This window comes from Aquarana catesbeiana, linkage group LG03 (genome assembly GCF_042186555.1).
Source record: "Aquarana catesbeiana isolate 2022-GZ linkage group LG03, ASM4218655v1, whole genome shotgun sequence".
NCBI classification, from domain to species: Eukaryota; Metazoa; Chordata; class Amphibia; order Anura; family Ranidae; genus Aquarana; species Aquarana catesbeiana.
Genome location: NC_133326.1, coordinates 495073259 through 495086672, shown reverse-complemented (window position 1 = coordinate 495086672; position 13414 = coordinate 495073259). Strand labels below are relative to the sequence as shown.

Sequence of the window (13414 nt, the reverse complement as noted above, 5' to 3'; positions counted from 1 at the left end):
CTGCAAGTCGTTTTGGGTATGTCTCTACCAGCTTTGCACATCTAGAGAGTGAAATTTTTGCCCATTCTACTTTGCAAAATAGCTCAAGCTCTGTCAGATTGGATGGATAGCGCCTGTGAACAGCAATTTTCACGTCTTTGCAGATTCTCAATTGGATTTAGGTCTGGACTTTGACTAGGCCATTCTAACACATGAATATGTTTTAATCTAAACAATTCCATTGTAGTTCTGGCTTTATGTTTAGGGTCGTTGTCCTGCTGGAAGGTGAACCTCTGCTCCTGTCTCAAGTCTTTTGCACACTCAAACAGGTTTTCTTCTAAGATTGCCCTGTATTTGGCTCCATCCATCTTCCCATCAACTCTGACCAACTTCCCTGTCCCTGCTGAAGAAGAGCATCCCGACAACTTGATGCTGCCACCACCATGTTTCACTGTGGGGATGGTGTGTTCAGAGTGATGTGTAGTGTTATTTTTCCGCCACACATGGCGTTTTGCTTTTAGGCCACGAAGTTAAATTTTGGCCTCATCTGACCAGAGCACCTTCTTCCACATGTTTGCTGTATCCCCCACATGGATTTTTGCGAATTGCAAACGGGACTTCTTGTTCTTTCAACAATGGCTTTCTTCTTGCCACTCTTCCATAAAGGGCAGATTTGTGGAGTGCACAACTAATAGTTGTCCTGTTGACAGATTCTCCAACCTGAGCTGTGGATCTCTGCAGCTCTTCCAGAGTTACCATGGGCCTCTTGGCTGCTTCTATGATTAATGTTCTCCTTGCCCGGCCTGTCAGTGTAGGTGGATGGCCATGTCTTGGTAGGTTTGCAGTTGTGTCATACTCTTTCCATTTTCAGATGATGGATTGAACAGTGCTCCGTGAGATGTTCAAAGCTTGGGATATTTTTGTATAACTTAATCCTGCTTTAAACTTCTCCACAACTTTATCCCTGACCTTTTTGGTGTGTTCCTTGACCTTCATGATGCTGTTTGTTCACTAAGGTTCTCTAACAAACCTCTGAGGGCTTCACAGAACAGCTGTATTTATACTGAGAATAAATAAGACACAGGTGGACCCTATTTACTAATTAGGTGACTTCTGAAGGCCATTGGTTCTGCTAGATTTTCGTTAGGGATATCAGAGTAATGGGGGCTGAATACAAATGCACATCACACTTTTCCCATATTTATTTGTAAAAAAAGTAAAAAAAACATGTATCATTTTCCTTCCACTTCACAATTATGTGCCACTTTGTGTTGGTCAATCACATAAAAATCCCAATAAAATACATTAAAATTTTTGGTAGTAACATGACAAAATTTGGAAAATGTCAAGGGGTATGAATACTTTTTCAAGGCACTGTATATAAGGAAAGGGTCACTGGCATATAAGGCCACTAGGTGCCTCTCTTTTGAGTATACATATATACATATATATATATATATATATATAGGGGGGTAGAAGGGTAGAGGACAAGTTAGATCAAGTCCTAAGGAATGTACAGGATCCAAGCTTCACGTGGATAATGAAGAACAGGGTAACAGGTTCAGAGATAAGAGGCAAATCTGTGGGATTGTTCCACACCGACCAGGTGAGGGTGTAATTGTCAGTTTTATCCCTTTCCCAGGAGATCACACTTTCTAAATGGCAGATGGTGTCCCTTTCACAGGCCCATTCTGCAAAAGAGGGAGCATGCAGTTTGCGCCATGCAGAGGTTAGAAAATGCTGGAGAAGACTTTTTCTATTTTGTTTATGGGATCCGGGCAACATTGATAGCAAAGTAATAAGAGGAGAATTATTGATTCTTTCCCCAACTAAGTCATAGTAAAGGCGTAATATTTTGTCCCAAAAATGATTAATGAGAGAGCAAGCACTCCAAGTATGCGACATGGTGCCCAGCACCTGTCAACATCTCCAGCAGGTGTTTAAAATCGATGGCTCTATTTTGTGTTGGATAGTTGGTCATCAATACCATCTGCTGAGGATTTTGTAATTGCGCTCCTATGCTCTAAAATATATGTAAGTTTTGTAGGCAAATGTCAATTTCCTGACAGACTCCATGGCAGCCTACGTGTGCGTTAATCCCACCCCCTCATACCTCATAGGACCTCATAGGACCCATAGACTCCCATAAATCTTTGCTCCGGGCCAGAGGCCATGTTCCTTTTTGTCCTCCTCCTAGGACCAAGATGAAGTCTTACCTTTTTTGAAGTTTTCCATAATCCAGGCCTGGCAGTGTGCACGGCGATACTGTGGTTGCTAACGGTGTTCCTCTCTGAAGTCCAGCAATCCTAGCTATTAACAGGTGGACATGGGCGATAATATGCGATGCCATGAAAGCTTACTAACCTGGCCATTGGCAGGCAAGCGGCAATAAGGCCAAACGTCCCAGCTATTAGCGGGAGGCCTTTTAAAAGCCCTGGCCATGTGGTGGGTCGAGCAGCAGCTCCCAGTCCCAGGTCTGGTCGGGATCATGCCGTTGTGGTGGTAATGTACAAAAATATTCATTATTAATAGCAGCCGTATCTCTGTTTTTGTGTGTCTCCTCATTGCTCTCAGTCTCCGGTGACTGTGGCCATGGCGGCTGGAACGTATCTGCGTTCAGGAAGTCGCCGGGACCCGTCTGCGCATCTGCAAGCCGCGAGTGAAACCAAAGCTTGGTTCGCGCAGTTCCGGGCGGCGACGTTCCTGGTGCAGGTGTGCGCGGTGACGTCATCAACGGCGGCAGATTTAAATAGCTGTCAAAGCAGCTATTCTTTGGGATGACCTGCGGGCTTATGCGACAGTTCCCCAGGCACTGGTCTCCTGTTTTCAGGGTAAATGCTTGCTGCAGGCTCCCTGGCTGCTGGCTATGTCTGATGTCTGTTATGTGATCTCTCATGCCTGATGTCACTCCTATCTCTCATAGACTTTAATGGTTCTTTTCAGTTTCCAAGCTGCCTTGCCATGGATGTGTCACCGCCCCCCCCTGTGGCCAACACTTGCGCTGCAGGTAGGATTGAGTTCTCTTCTTCCTGTGATGTTTGGGTTCACTCATTTAGGAGCTCTTAACTTTCTCTTTTTCACTCAGCCCTTCTAGGTCTGAACACCAAAACGCGGCACGCGAATATAAAGACCGTCTTAGGTCTCAATGTCATCACTCCTCTTCAAGCTCCAGACGTCATAGATCGTCCTCCAGATCTAGGCACCACAGAGAGGAGCCTAAAACCACTTCTGGGTGACACTCTCACCGCCACTCCAGCCGCTCTGAGAGGAAAATCTGCTGGGGATGTGAGGCCCAGGTCCAAGAAAGGCAAGTCACTCTGCGAGCAATGCTTTTCTATAGCTGCAAGAGATAGAGTGGGTGGAGACCAACAAGTGGAAGCACTGGTCAGAAAGGTGGTCCGTGAGTCCTTCAGTAAAGTGGATTCTGACCGTACCCATAACCCTGCTGGCGACACAGTGTCAGTCACTACTGGGGATGATCTTAAGGCTCTGGGCCCTTCACAGCCCAGCCATTTCTCAATTGAAGCCTCAGACAGTGAGGTGGAGGTAGATGACTCCAGCGCGGGTTTTGAATTTGCCTTAGTACCACAGCTAGTCAAAGCAGTCAAAGAAGCTTTGAGATGGGAAGAGCCAGTAGAGGCACCCTCCAAACAGAGGAAATATTTTAAACACCTCAAAAAAGAACGCTCTAATTTCCTCTTCTTGGGTGAACACGGAGAAATAATTACTGATGAATGGGGTGGTGTCGAAAGGAAGAATTCCCTGCTAACCAAGGTATCAAAGATGTATCCATTTAAAAGCGAGGATATGAAACATCTGGAGGAGTCGGCTCCTCTCATTGATGCAGCTCTAATGAGATTGGGGAGGCACGTCACACTCCCACTGGAGGATACTGTATCCTTTAGGGATGGCCTGGAGAGGAAAATTGATACCGACCTCAAGCGGATCTACATTACAGCAGATATGACCTGCAAACCAGCTCTGGCTCTCGCAGCCCTAACCAAAGTGATGGAGGCCTGGACAGACGACGTAGATGCATCCCTGAGGAGCATCTAGGAAGGAATGGCCAGGAGTTCACCTATACATGTACTAAGGTTGGCAGCGGCTTTTCTGGGGAGGCTTCCCTGGACATAATTCGCCTGGTGACTCGGATCATGCTGTCGTCTGTCACGGCTAAGCGTGCCTTGTGGCTGCGCCCATGGGTAGCCGACCCTGCCTCCAAGCAGCAATGGTGCAGGATTCCTTTTGTGGGTTCGTCCCCTTTTGGAAGCAAATTGGACAGTGCCATCACCCGTGCCACATGGGGCAAGTCAGGATTCCTTCCCCAGGATTGTCGCCTGCTAAACCAGAAGAGAATACAGCCCAGGCAAGGATTGGATAGGGCGAGGGACGCTCGCCGCTATAGACCTGGCCGTGAGTTCAGGAAGACCTGGAAGAAAAACCAGCCTTCAGGCCAGAAGTTCTCAAAAGGAGCATCTTCCGGTGGACGAGAAGCCTCTAAGTCTTTTTGATATTGCGTCTGCCCAGACAGAGCGAGTCGGGGCTTGCTTACTTCACATTCAGCACATCTAGGCAGCCTCGATCAAAGATTATTGGGTCGTCAAAATGGTCACCTCAGGCCATGCCTGAACATTCAGCAGCCCATCCATTCTCCGATTCGTACCTTGCCTCTCTCGGAAGAGAAAAAGCTAATTCTCCTGCCCTATGCAGACACCAGTTCCAGCTGACTAAAGGTTTCAAGGGGTCTACTCGCCCCTCTTCATGGTTTTGAAGAAGAACGGCTCCTGGAGACCAGTTATAGATCTAACCCACTTGAATTCTTTCATCAAGAAGGAGAAATTCAAGATGGAGACACTACTCACGATGCGTCAGGCAATCCAGCCAGGCAATTGGCTCTTGTCTATAGACCTGAAGGACGCCTACTTCCATGTCCCGATAGCGTCAGGGGTCCAGAAATTCCTTTGCTTTGCTGTCGATCAAGTCCCCCTGCAGTTCACCTGTCTCCCCTTCGGGCTTACGACAACGCCTCGTGTGTTTTCAAAACTAGTTGGCTGCCATGGCACTGATCAGGACCAGAGGTCTATATCATTATCTGGGCGACCTACTGTTGTTATCTCGGGACAGAGAGCAGTTGCTAATCCACAGATCCCAGGTCATCTCCACTCTACTTGAATTTGGCTGGCTACTGAACCTGGAAAAGAGCCACCTAGATCCTACACAGTCTCTGATATTCCTTGGGGCTCAATTCGATACACTCAAGAGCACCATCTCTTTGCCCCTGGAAAAAATTCCAGTGATCTGGGACAGGGTTCGACTTGCAATGTCCTCCTCTCATCTCCGATCCTCACAGTGCCTAAAAATCATCGGCGCTATGGTAGCAACAACACCCATGGTGAAGTGGGCGCAGTGGAGAATGCGGCCCTTCCAGAAGGGCTTCCTCCAGCTGTCTATCCCTGTTGAAGGAAGTAGAGCCTATCATGACCTGGGCCCAGATGAACCTGGCCAACCTAACAGCTGTCTATCTCCCCAGAGTCCAGAACGTTCAGGCAGACTTTCTGTTGGGAGCTTCTCTAGACAACAAGTGGGCTCTCCACCCCAAAGTCTTCAAGTGGGTCCTGTCCCTGGGAGTCACTCCGGAAGTAGACTTGTTCGCCTCCCCGTGCAACGTAAGACTAGAGAGATACTACATGAGGTCTCGTTGTCCCCAGGCTCTCGGAGTAGATGCTCTGACAGATCAATGATCTCCAGAGCAGATCTCCTATCGCAAGGGGCAACTCTACATCCATGCCCGGCCCATCTGCACCTGATGGTTTGGTTTTTGAGAGGGGAAGGCTGGAGGCCCTAGGCTGTCCAAGTAGGGCCATCTCCACATTATTGAATGCCAGAAGAGCAGGCACCAACAGGGTCTACCAGATGATTTGGAAAAAAATTGCAGACTACACCTCCTCCACTGCAGGGTCTTGCAATAATCCAAAGATCCATGATATCCTGGGCTTCCTACAATCGGCTTGGATCTCTCCTTTTCAGTCAGCTCGTTGCAGGTTCAAGTCTCTGCAATTTCTGCCTTCACAGGCGTTTCCTGGGCTAGACACCCTCTTACTCTGCAGTTCTTCAGAGGAGCAATAAGGCTCAGACCTCAGAGAAAGCAAAGATTTTCTAAGTGGGATCTTCCCCTTGTCCTGGATTTCTTCTCAGGAAGAGAGATGGAACATACAAATCATTTCTCTATTATGGAACTTTCTCTACAAGTTGCCTTCCTGGTGGCTATAACATCGGCCAAGTGGGTCTCTGAAGTAAGCTCTCTGGGATGCAAGGAGGCATTTCTAACCTTTTTTCCTGATCGAGTAGTTTTGGTTCCTATGCTGGGTTCAAACCCCAAAGTATCATCTGTTTTTCATGATAATCAGGAGATTACTTTTCCAACGTTTAGATCAACTGGAGATTCCAGTGTTCATCCCTAGATGTCAAGAAAACTCTGAGACAGTATCTAGAAGCCAGAGCTCCGTTCCATCAGTCCAACCACCTGTTCGTTCTTTTTCATGAAAAGAATAAGGGATTGCGTGCCTCTTCCAGATCTATCGCAGCATGGATTGTTCAGGCCATTCAGTGGGCTTACAAAGCTAAGGGCTTGGCACCTCCAGAAGCGGTGACCGGAAGCATGTCTATATCATGGGAGGCTTCAGGTCACGTGGCTCCAGAAGTGATTTGCAAAACGGCCTAGCGGTCTTCAATTAACACGTTCATGTCGCTCTACTGTGTAGAGCCAGCCTCTTTGTCTTCTGTTAATTTTGAGTGAAAGAGGCAGCGCTAGCAACAAATGAACCAAATGAATATTATCGCTGCTGTAAAAAAAGTACTAATACTTGAAAATTAAAAACAAACGGATACAGTGCTGATATACGTGACTAAAATATAAAGTGCTGCGTGCTAACAATGGATGCAAAATAATAATGGTAATAAATACAGTGTACAGATCATAAATAGTAAACTACATATCACATGTAGTCTAGAAATAAATATGTGCAACTGTTGGACAGCTGCTATGACACAAATTGTGAATGATAAGTGATAAGTGCAATACAAAAACAACTGCTGATTAACTGTACACTGTATTTATTACCATTATTATTCTGTTAATTTTGGTTTACTAATCTGGTCTGTTCATGGTGCCAATTAAACCTTTTTTCTTTTGCCCAGCACTTTGCCCACCCATGTGTCTTTGGCTAGTTATTTCCCACACATAGGCTGCCATGGAGTCTGTCAGGAAAACGGAAAATTTCTATCAAATACTTACAGTAATTTTCCTTTCCTGATGGACTCCATGGCAACCCGGAGCAAAGATTTATGGGAGAGGGGTCCTATGAGGTGTGAGGGGGCGGGATATACCCACACATAGGCTGCCATGGAGTCCATCAGGAAAGGAAAGTTACAAGAAGTATTTGATAGAAAATTTCCGTTATCTTGTCCCAATCAAACTCCTCAGTGGGATTATTAAGTTCATGTTCCCATTTGGTCATAAATCGTGAAGCGTGTGGCAGAGAGGCCCTAAGCAAAGACTTGGTATATTTGAGACAAGGAGTGCTCCGGCCTGGTAAACAGCAAAATCTCAAAATATGTGAGTGGTCTCGTTAAGGCAGTCGTGGGTATGTTAACAGTGAGATAATGTCGAAGTTGAGAATACTCCAACCAGGCACTAGCAGAGTTATGACAGGTTGCCAACATCTGCGATAAGTGAAGTAAGGTACTCCTTTGTAAGGTACAACAAAGCTTGTCTTCCCTTTTCCAGATAAGAAAACAAGATTGGTGGAGAGTGGGGGGAAACGAAGTGGTCTTGAAAAGAGGCGATAATAGGCCAGGTCTAGTAGCAAGTACGGCTCCTTTCACACATATATGTCAGTTTTGATGGACTCCACTTGCTCAGCAGGGATCGATCCGTTGAGCCAGTGGATGACAGGTCCATCTCTGCTCACTGTGCAGAGACGGACCTGTCAGAGTCCCGCTCTTCTCTATGGGGGATCGGATGAAAACGGACTGCCTGTCCATTTTCATCCAATCCACTCCACCAGACAGATAGAAAATAGGGTTTCCATCCATCTGCATTTAGTGGATTGGAGCAGATCGGATGTCAGTGGACATAGAGGTACATGGAGCGTCCGCATGTGTGAAAGAGCCGTACCTTTCACTACATAGGATTCACAAACATGAAGTGTGAAAGTTACCAAAAGGGGCAGAGTATCTCTAACAGGTCTAATATTATGGTCAGTCCACAATAAAGACGTGATATCAGGAACAAGTTAATCATTTTCCAGAACTGTCCATAACTTAGATCCTCAGCTATGGTACCAGTCAAGGGGCCTAAGTAAAAGGGATGCATTATGGTTTAACAGTAGATTAGGCAAGGCCACTCCACCCCTAAATTTAGGCAGGAAGAGAGTAGAGTGATTGATCCTGGATCTTTTATGTTGCCATATGTAGTCACGAATGAGCAATTTAAAGTGGAGGTCCGCCAATTTTTTTTTTCTTTTAAAGTCAGCAGCTACAAATACTGCAGCTGCTGACTTAAAATAAGGATACTTACCTGTCCAGGGCGCCCACGTTGTCGGCACCCGAGGCCGAAGTGTTCCTCGTTCCTCGGGTGCTGCCACCGCCATCTTCGGTAAGGGAATCAGGAAGCGAGTCGCGCTGCACAATCCGAATGGTCCCTGCTGTCTCTGGGATCTGTGTGTCTCCCAGCAGACAGCGGGGGGGGACAGGAAGTGGCGTAGACTGCCCGCGGGAGTCTATGCCGGGAAGTGGGTGCAAATACTTGTATTGTACAGGTATCTGCACCCCCCTCCCCCCTGAAAGGTGCCAAATGTGACACCGGAGGGGGGGAGGGTTCCGAAAAGCGAAAGTTCCATTTTTGTGTGGAACTCCGCTTTAAGATGAGAAAAAACGCCTAGAGGGGGAGCTACTGGAACTGTTTGGAATGTATAAAGCAGTTTGAATAGCATGTCCATCGACACTCATACGGCCGAACCATGAGATAGTAGGCTTATCATAAGTGCGAATTAGTGAGAGTAGTGAGAGTAGGTTTATAGTTGAGATAGTAGGCTTATCATAAGTGCGAATTAGTGAGAGTAGTGAGAGTAGGTTTATAGTTTAAGTCTGCGAGATTAGAGAGAAAGGATGGGATAATGACTCCTAAGTATTTTAGGGCTCTAGTTTGCCATTTAAAAGGAACATTAGAGCAGAGCCTGGAAATATTTAGGGCATTTTTTTCATAATTCACTTTGAAATTACTTACCCGCCCAAACTCTTTAAACTCCTTCAGAGATGATGGGAGAGATACATGTGGAGTGGAGACATAAAGAAGGAGGTCATCCGCATAAAGGGATAACTTCTATTCTCGAGAGCCCAGTTCAATGCCTGTGAGCACAGGGTTATTTTGAAAAGCTATGGTGAGGGGTTCCATAGCCAGGACATATTAAAAGGGGGACAGGGGGCATCCTTGGCGAGTCCTATTACGGATCTCAATGAGAGCCGAGAGCAAACCATTAGAGCAAATTCTCACAGAGGGGTTGGTATATAAGGCTGAGATTTTGTGCAATGTATTAAATCCCAGTCCAATCTGGGTAAGGATAGCCCAGAGAAAGTCCCAATGGACACAGTCAAATCCCTTTTCGGCATCAATAGGAAGGGGGGCCAAGATAGCATTATTTTGGGCATTTTCAATTAGAGAGGTGGTCTTAAGGGTGTTGTTACAGGCTTCCCTTCCCAGCATAAACCCTACCTGGTTCAGATGTATCAGATCTGGAAGAAGGGGTGTAAGACGGTTAGTGATTATTTTGTCGTAAAGACATATGTCAATGTTGGTAAGAGAGATGGGGCGGTCACTACTACACAATGAGGAATCCTTGCTATCCTTGCCTGGTTTAGGCAAAACCGTAATGTGTGCCTCCAGGGCCCTGGCCGAAAAACTTGTATCAGAAGAAATAGCATTATACGTTTTCAGAAGAAAAGGAAGAGAAAAAAAACTGTCTAGGCCTGAGCTCTTATTGGGTTTAAGCTCCGAAATGGCACTAAGTAGTTCCTCCTCAGAGAAGGGCCAGTCCAGATCCACCACTGAGGATGGAGGAAGAGTAGGTAGGGGCATGTTAGAAACATATTCCAAGATTTTAGATAAAAAAGCATACCTGGACAAGATGGGGGTCTCAAACTCAAATTACCTGAGGGCCACAAGACAAGTTTTCATATCCCATGGGGGCCGCATGCAAACTTTCAAACTTCAAAAGCAGCACTGGTGTCAGGGGACGCATTATTACCCCAGCACTGGTGTCAGCATTAACCCCCAGCACTGGTGTCAGTGGACACAATATTAACCCCAGCACTGGTGTCAGCGGACACATTATTAACCCCCAGCACTGGTGTCAGCTTATGCACTATTAACCCCCAGCATTGGTGTCAGCCGAAGCACTATTAACCCCCAGCATTGGTGTTAGCGGAAACACTATTAACCCCAGCACTACCCCCTACACTCCACAAATAACTCCCCCCCTCACACTTCACAAATACCCCCCCAACACTTCACAAATAATCTACTTCCATTTGGCACAAAAGCAGTTGCCAAGCCGTAAACTATCTTTACAACTTTGTGATATTATTAACCACTTCAGCCCTGGAAGATTTTACCCCCTTCCTGACCAGAGCACTTTTTACAATTTGGCACTGCGTCGGTTTAACTGACAATTGCAATGCTGTAGCCAAACAAAATTTTTTTCCCACAAATAGGGATTTCTTTTGGTGGTATTTGTTCACCTCTGCGGTTTTTATTTTTTTGCGCTATAAACAAAAAAAGAGCGTCAATGTTGAAAAAAAAAACAATATTTTTTACATTTTGCTATAATAAATATCCCCAAAAATGTTTTTAAAAAACAAATTTCTTCATCAGTTTAGGCCGATATATATTCTTCTACATATTTTTGGTAAAAAAAAATGCAATAAACCTATATTGATTGATTTGTGCAAAAGTTATAGCGTCTAGAAACTAGGCGAAAGATTAATTGCATTTTTATTATTTTTTTTTTTTTTACTAGTAATGGCGGTGATCTGTGATTTTTAGCGGTACTCCAACATTATGGCGGACAGATCAGACATTTTTCACACATTTTTGGGACCATTGGGACCATTTAGACAGCGATCAGAGCTATAAAAATGCACTAATTACTGTGTAAATGTCACTGGTAGGGAAGGGGTTAACACTGGGGCGATCAAGGGGTAAATGTGTGTTCCCTGGATGTGTTCTAACTGTATGGGGATAGGACTGACTGTGGGAGGAGACATATCGTTGTTCCTACTTTGTAGGAACAAACGATATGTCTCCTCTCCCCTGACAGAACAGGGATTTGTGTGTTTACTAGAATTGTGCACAACGGAAAACTTTGTTTTGTTTCATTTCGGTTCGTTGTCATTTGTAAAATACATAATTTCGTTCTGTTATATTCGTTATGTTACGTTAATTCGTTTTCGGATAATTCATTATTTCTGTAGAGTGTCGATATTCGTTATACTGAATCTCGAATCATGTCGAATTCATTCGTTATATCCGCTATAATTTCTTTCGTATTAGTTGAAATTCGATATGTATGTATGTATATACACACACAAATCCCCATGCTGGCTCTCCTGGCCACTATCACGCGTGGCCGGCGGGGTCCCCCGCTGTGCTGCGGGCGTGTGCGCGCGCTTCCGGCGGCTTTTAAGGGGAACAACGTACCCATACGTTATTTTGCCCAGCAGAAACATTCTGCCAACGTATATCAGCGTGAGCCGGTCGGCAATTCGTTATTAACAGTATAATTGCATATATAGTTCAACTTTAGCTGCATGAGGCATATACCCAGATAGCAAGCAATTGTGCTGCAAGTTTGAAAATGACTTGCTAAGAAATTGCTAGACTTGCCAGACTTCACAAGTTTGCTGCACAATTGCAGCAAGTCCGCATTGCATGACTCCAGATCAACTTTCTTTGCAAACATTCTGCAAATCTGCTCCAAGTTCTGGTTCAGTTATCTTGTGCAATAGTCATCCCACCACAGGGGTCACTGTGGCTGAATTTTCATACTGTAAACTTGCAGAGCTCTTAGACTCACCACTGCAACCTTGCTCTTGCTAGAGACTTGCCACACAAATTTGCTACAAATTGGGAAAAGTGTCAACTAGAACTTGTGCTTCAAGTGCTTTGCAAGTGTACAACATGCCAGTGAAAATGCAAGGTAACAGACTTACAGTTCAACACTGCCACAAATTTGTGGCAAGTTATCTTTGCTAGCTGGGTTATCAGTGCATGCTCAGCTGTATGAGAGAAGGGGGAGATCACAGCACAGCTTTCAAAAGTCGTGCCTCAATCAGGAGCCTTAATTTCCACATTGAGGTTAAAAACAATATTGCCCCAAGCTAGATACTGTATATACATTGCAAGACTGCTATTGCACTTGGAGAAAGAAAGTTCTAGGTGCCAGAGCTTAGCTGCTATATCCATGTGACCAGGGCTTTTTTTCTCAAACAATAGGCGCTGGAACTCAACCATGACCCCCCCCCCCCCCCCACAACCCCTTCCCACACACACCCGCCAAATCAAATAGTGGGTGTGGTCAGATTCCACAAACATTTGGAGGGTCTTAAAGGGGCATTAAATACCAGGATTGCATTACATACAGAGTGCAGAGTTCATGAGGGTTACACACAGAGTGCAGAGCTGTCACTTGTAAACACAGAAACCTGACTTCTGTGTTTACAAGTGATTGTGGTGAGCAGGCACCAAAGGGTCTCAGCCAGAGGTGGTGGAACTAAGTTCCACCAGGTTCCACCTGAAAAAAAGCCCTGCATGTGACTACTCTCAATTGTGTAACTAGCAACCCCCAAGCATCCTTAACAGGCAGCCTTTGCAGGTTTGTTACCAAAGAATAAAGTGGTAGTAAACCCAAAACCAAACATGTAATATATTACAACTAACCAATCATTAGATTTTTTTTCCATCCATTTTTTTCCAGTGATCTGGTCAGTAACACACATTTGGGCAGCAGTGGGGGGGGGGGGGGGGTGATGACCTAGCAGATTTAGATACACTAATAAATTCAAGCCAAACTCCAGCTAACACTTTATATGCAGTTGCAGCAAACATAAATAAAACTGATTATGGTAACCTGACTGGCTTTGTACAGCTATGCACACTCTCAGAAGTACCCCGACACACTCTATCAGTGATTTACAGACTGATCCTAGATCATACTCATGGTACTTTACCTAAGTACACTAAGGCCTGGTCAGAGGAGCTTGGGAGGGACATATCAGAGGTGGACTGGTCTATCTCAAGCTATACCCAAGAAAAAACTACAAGCTGGTGTCCAGGTGGTATTGAGTGCCAACAAACCTCAAGATCATGTTCCCTTCAGTT

At 45.4% G+C, this 13414-nt stretch overlaps 1 protein-coding gene across 1 annotated transcript in view; it reads left to right on the top strand.

Moving 5' to 3' along the window:
- FLT4 (fms related receptor tyrosine kinase 4) overlaps nt 1–13414 on the top strand; it is a 380521-nt gene that overhangs the window by 314509 nt on the left and 52598 nt on the right. The window lies entirely within an intron of this gene.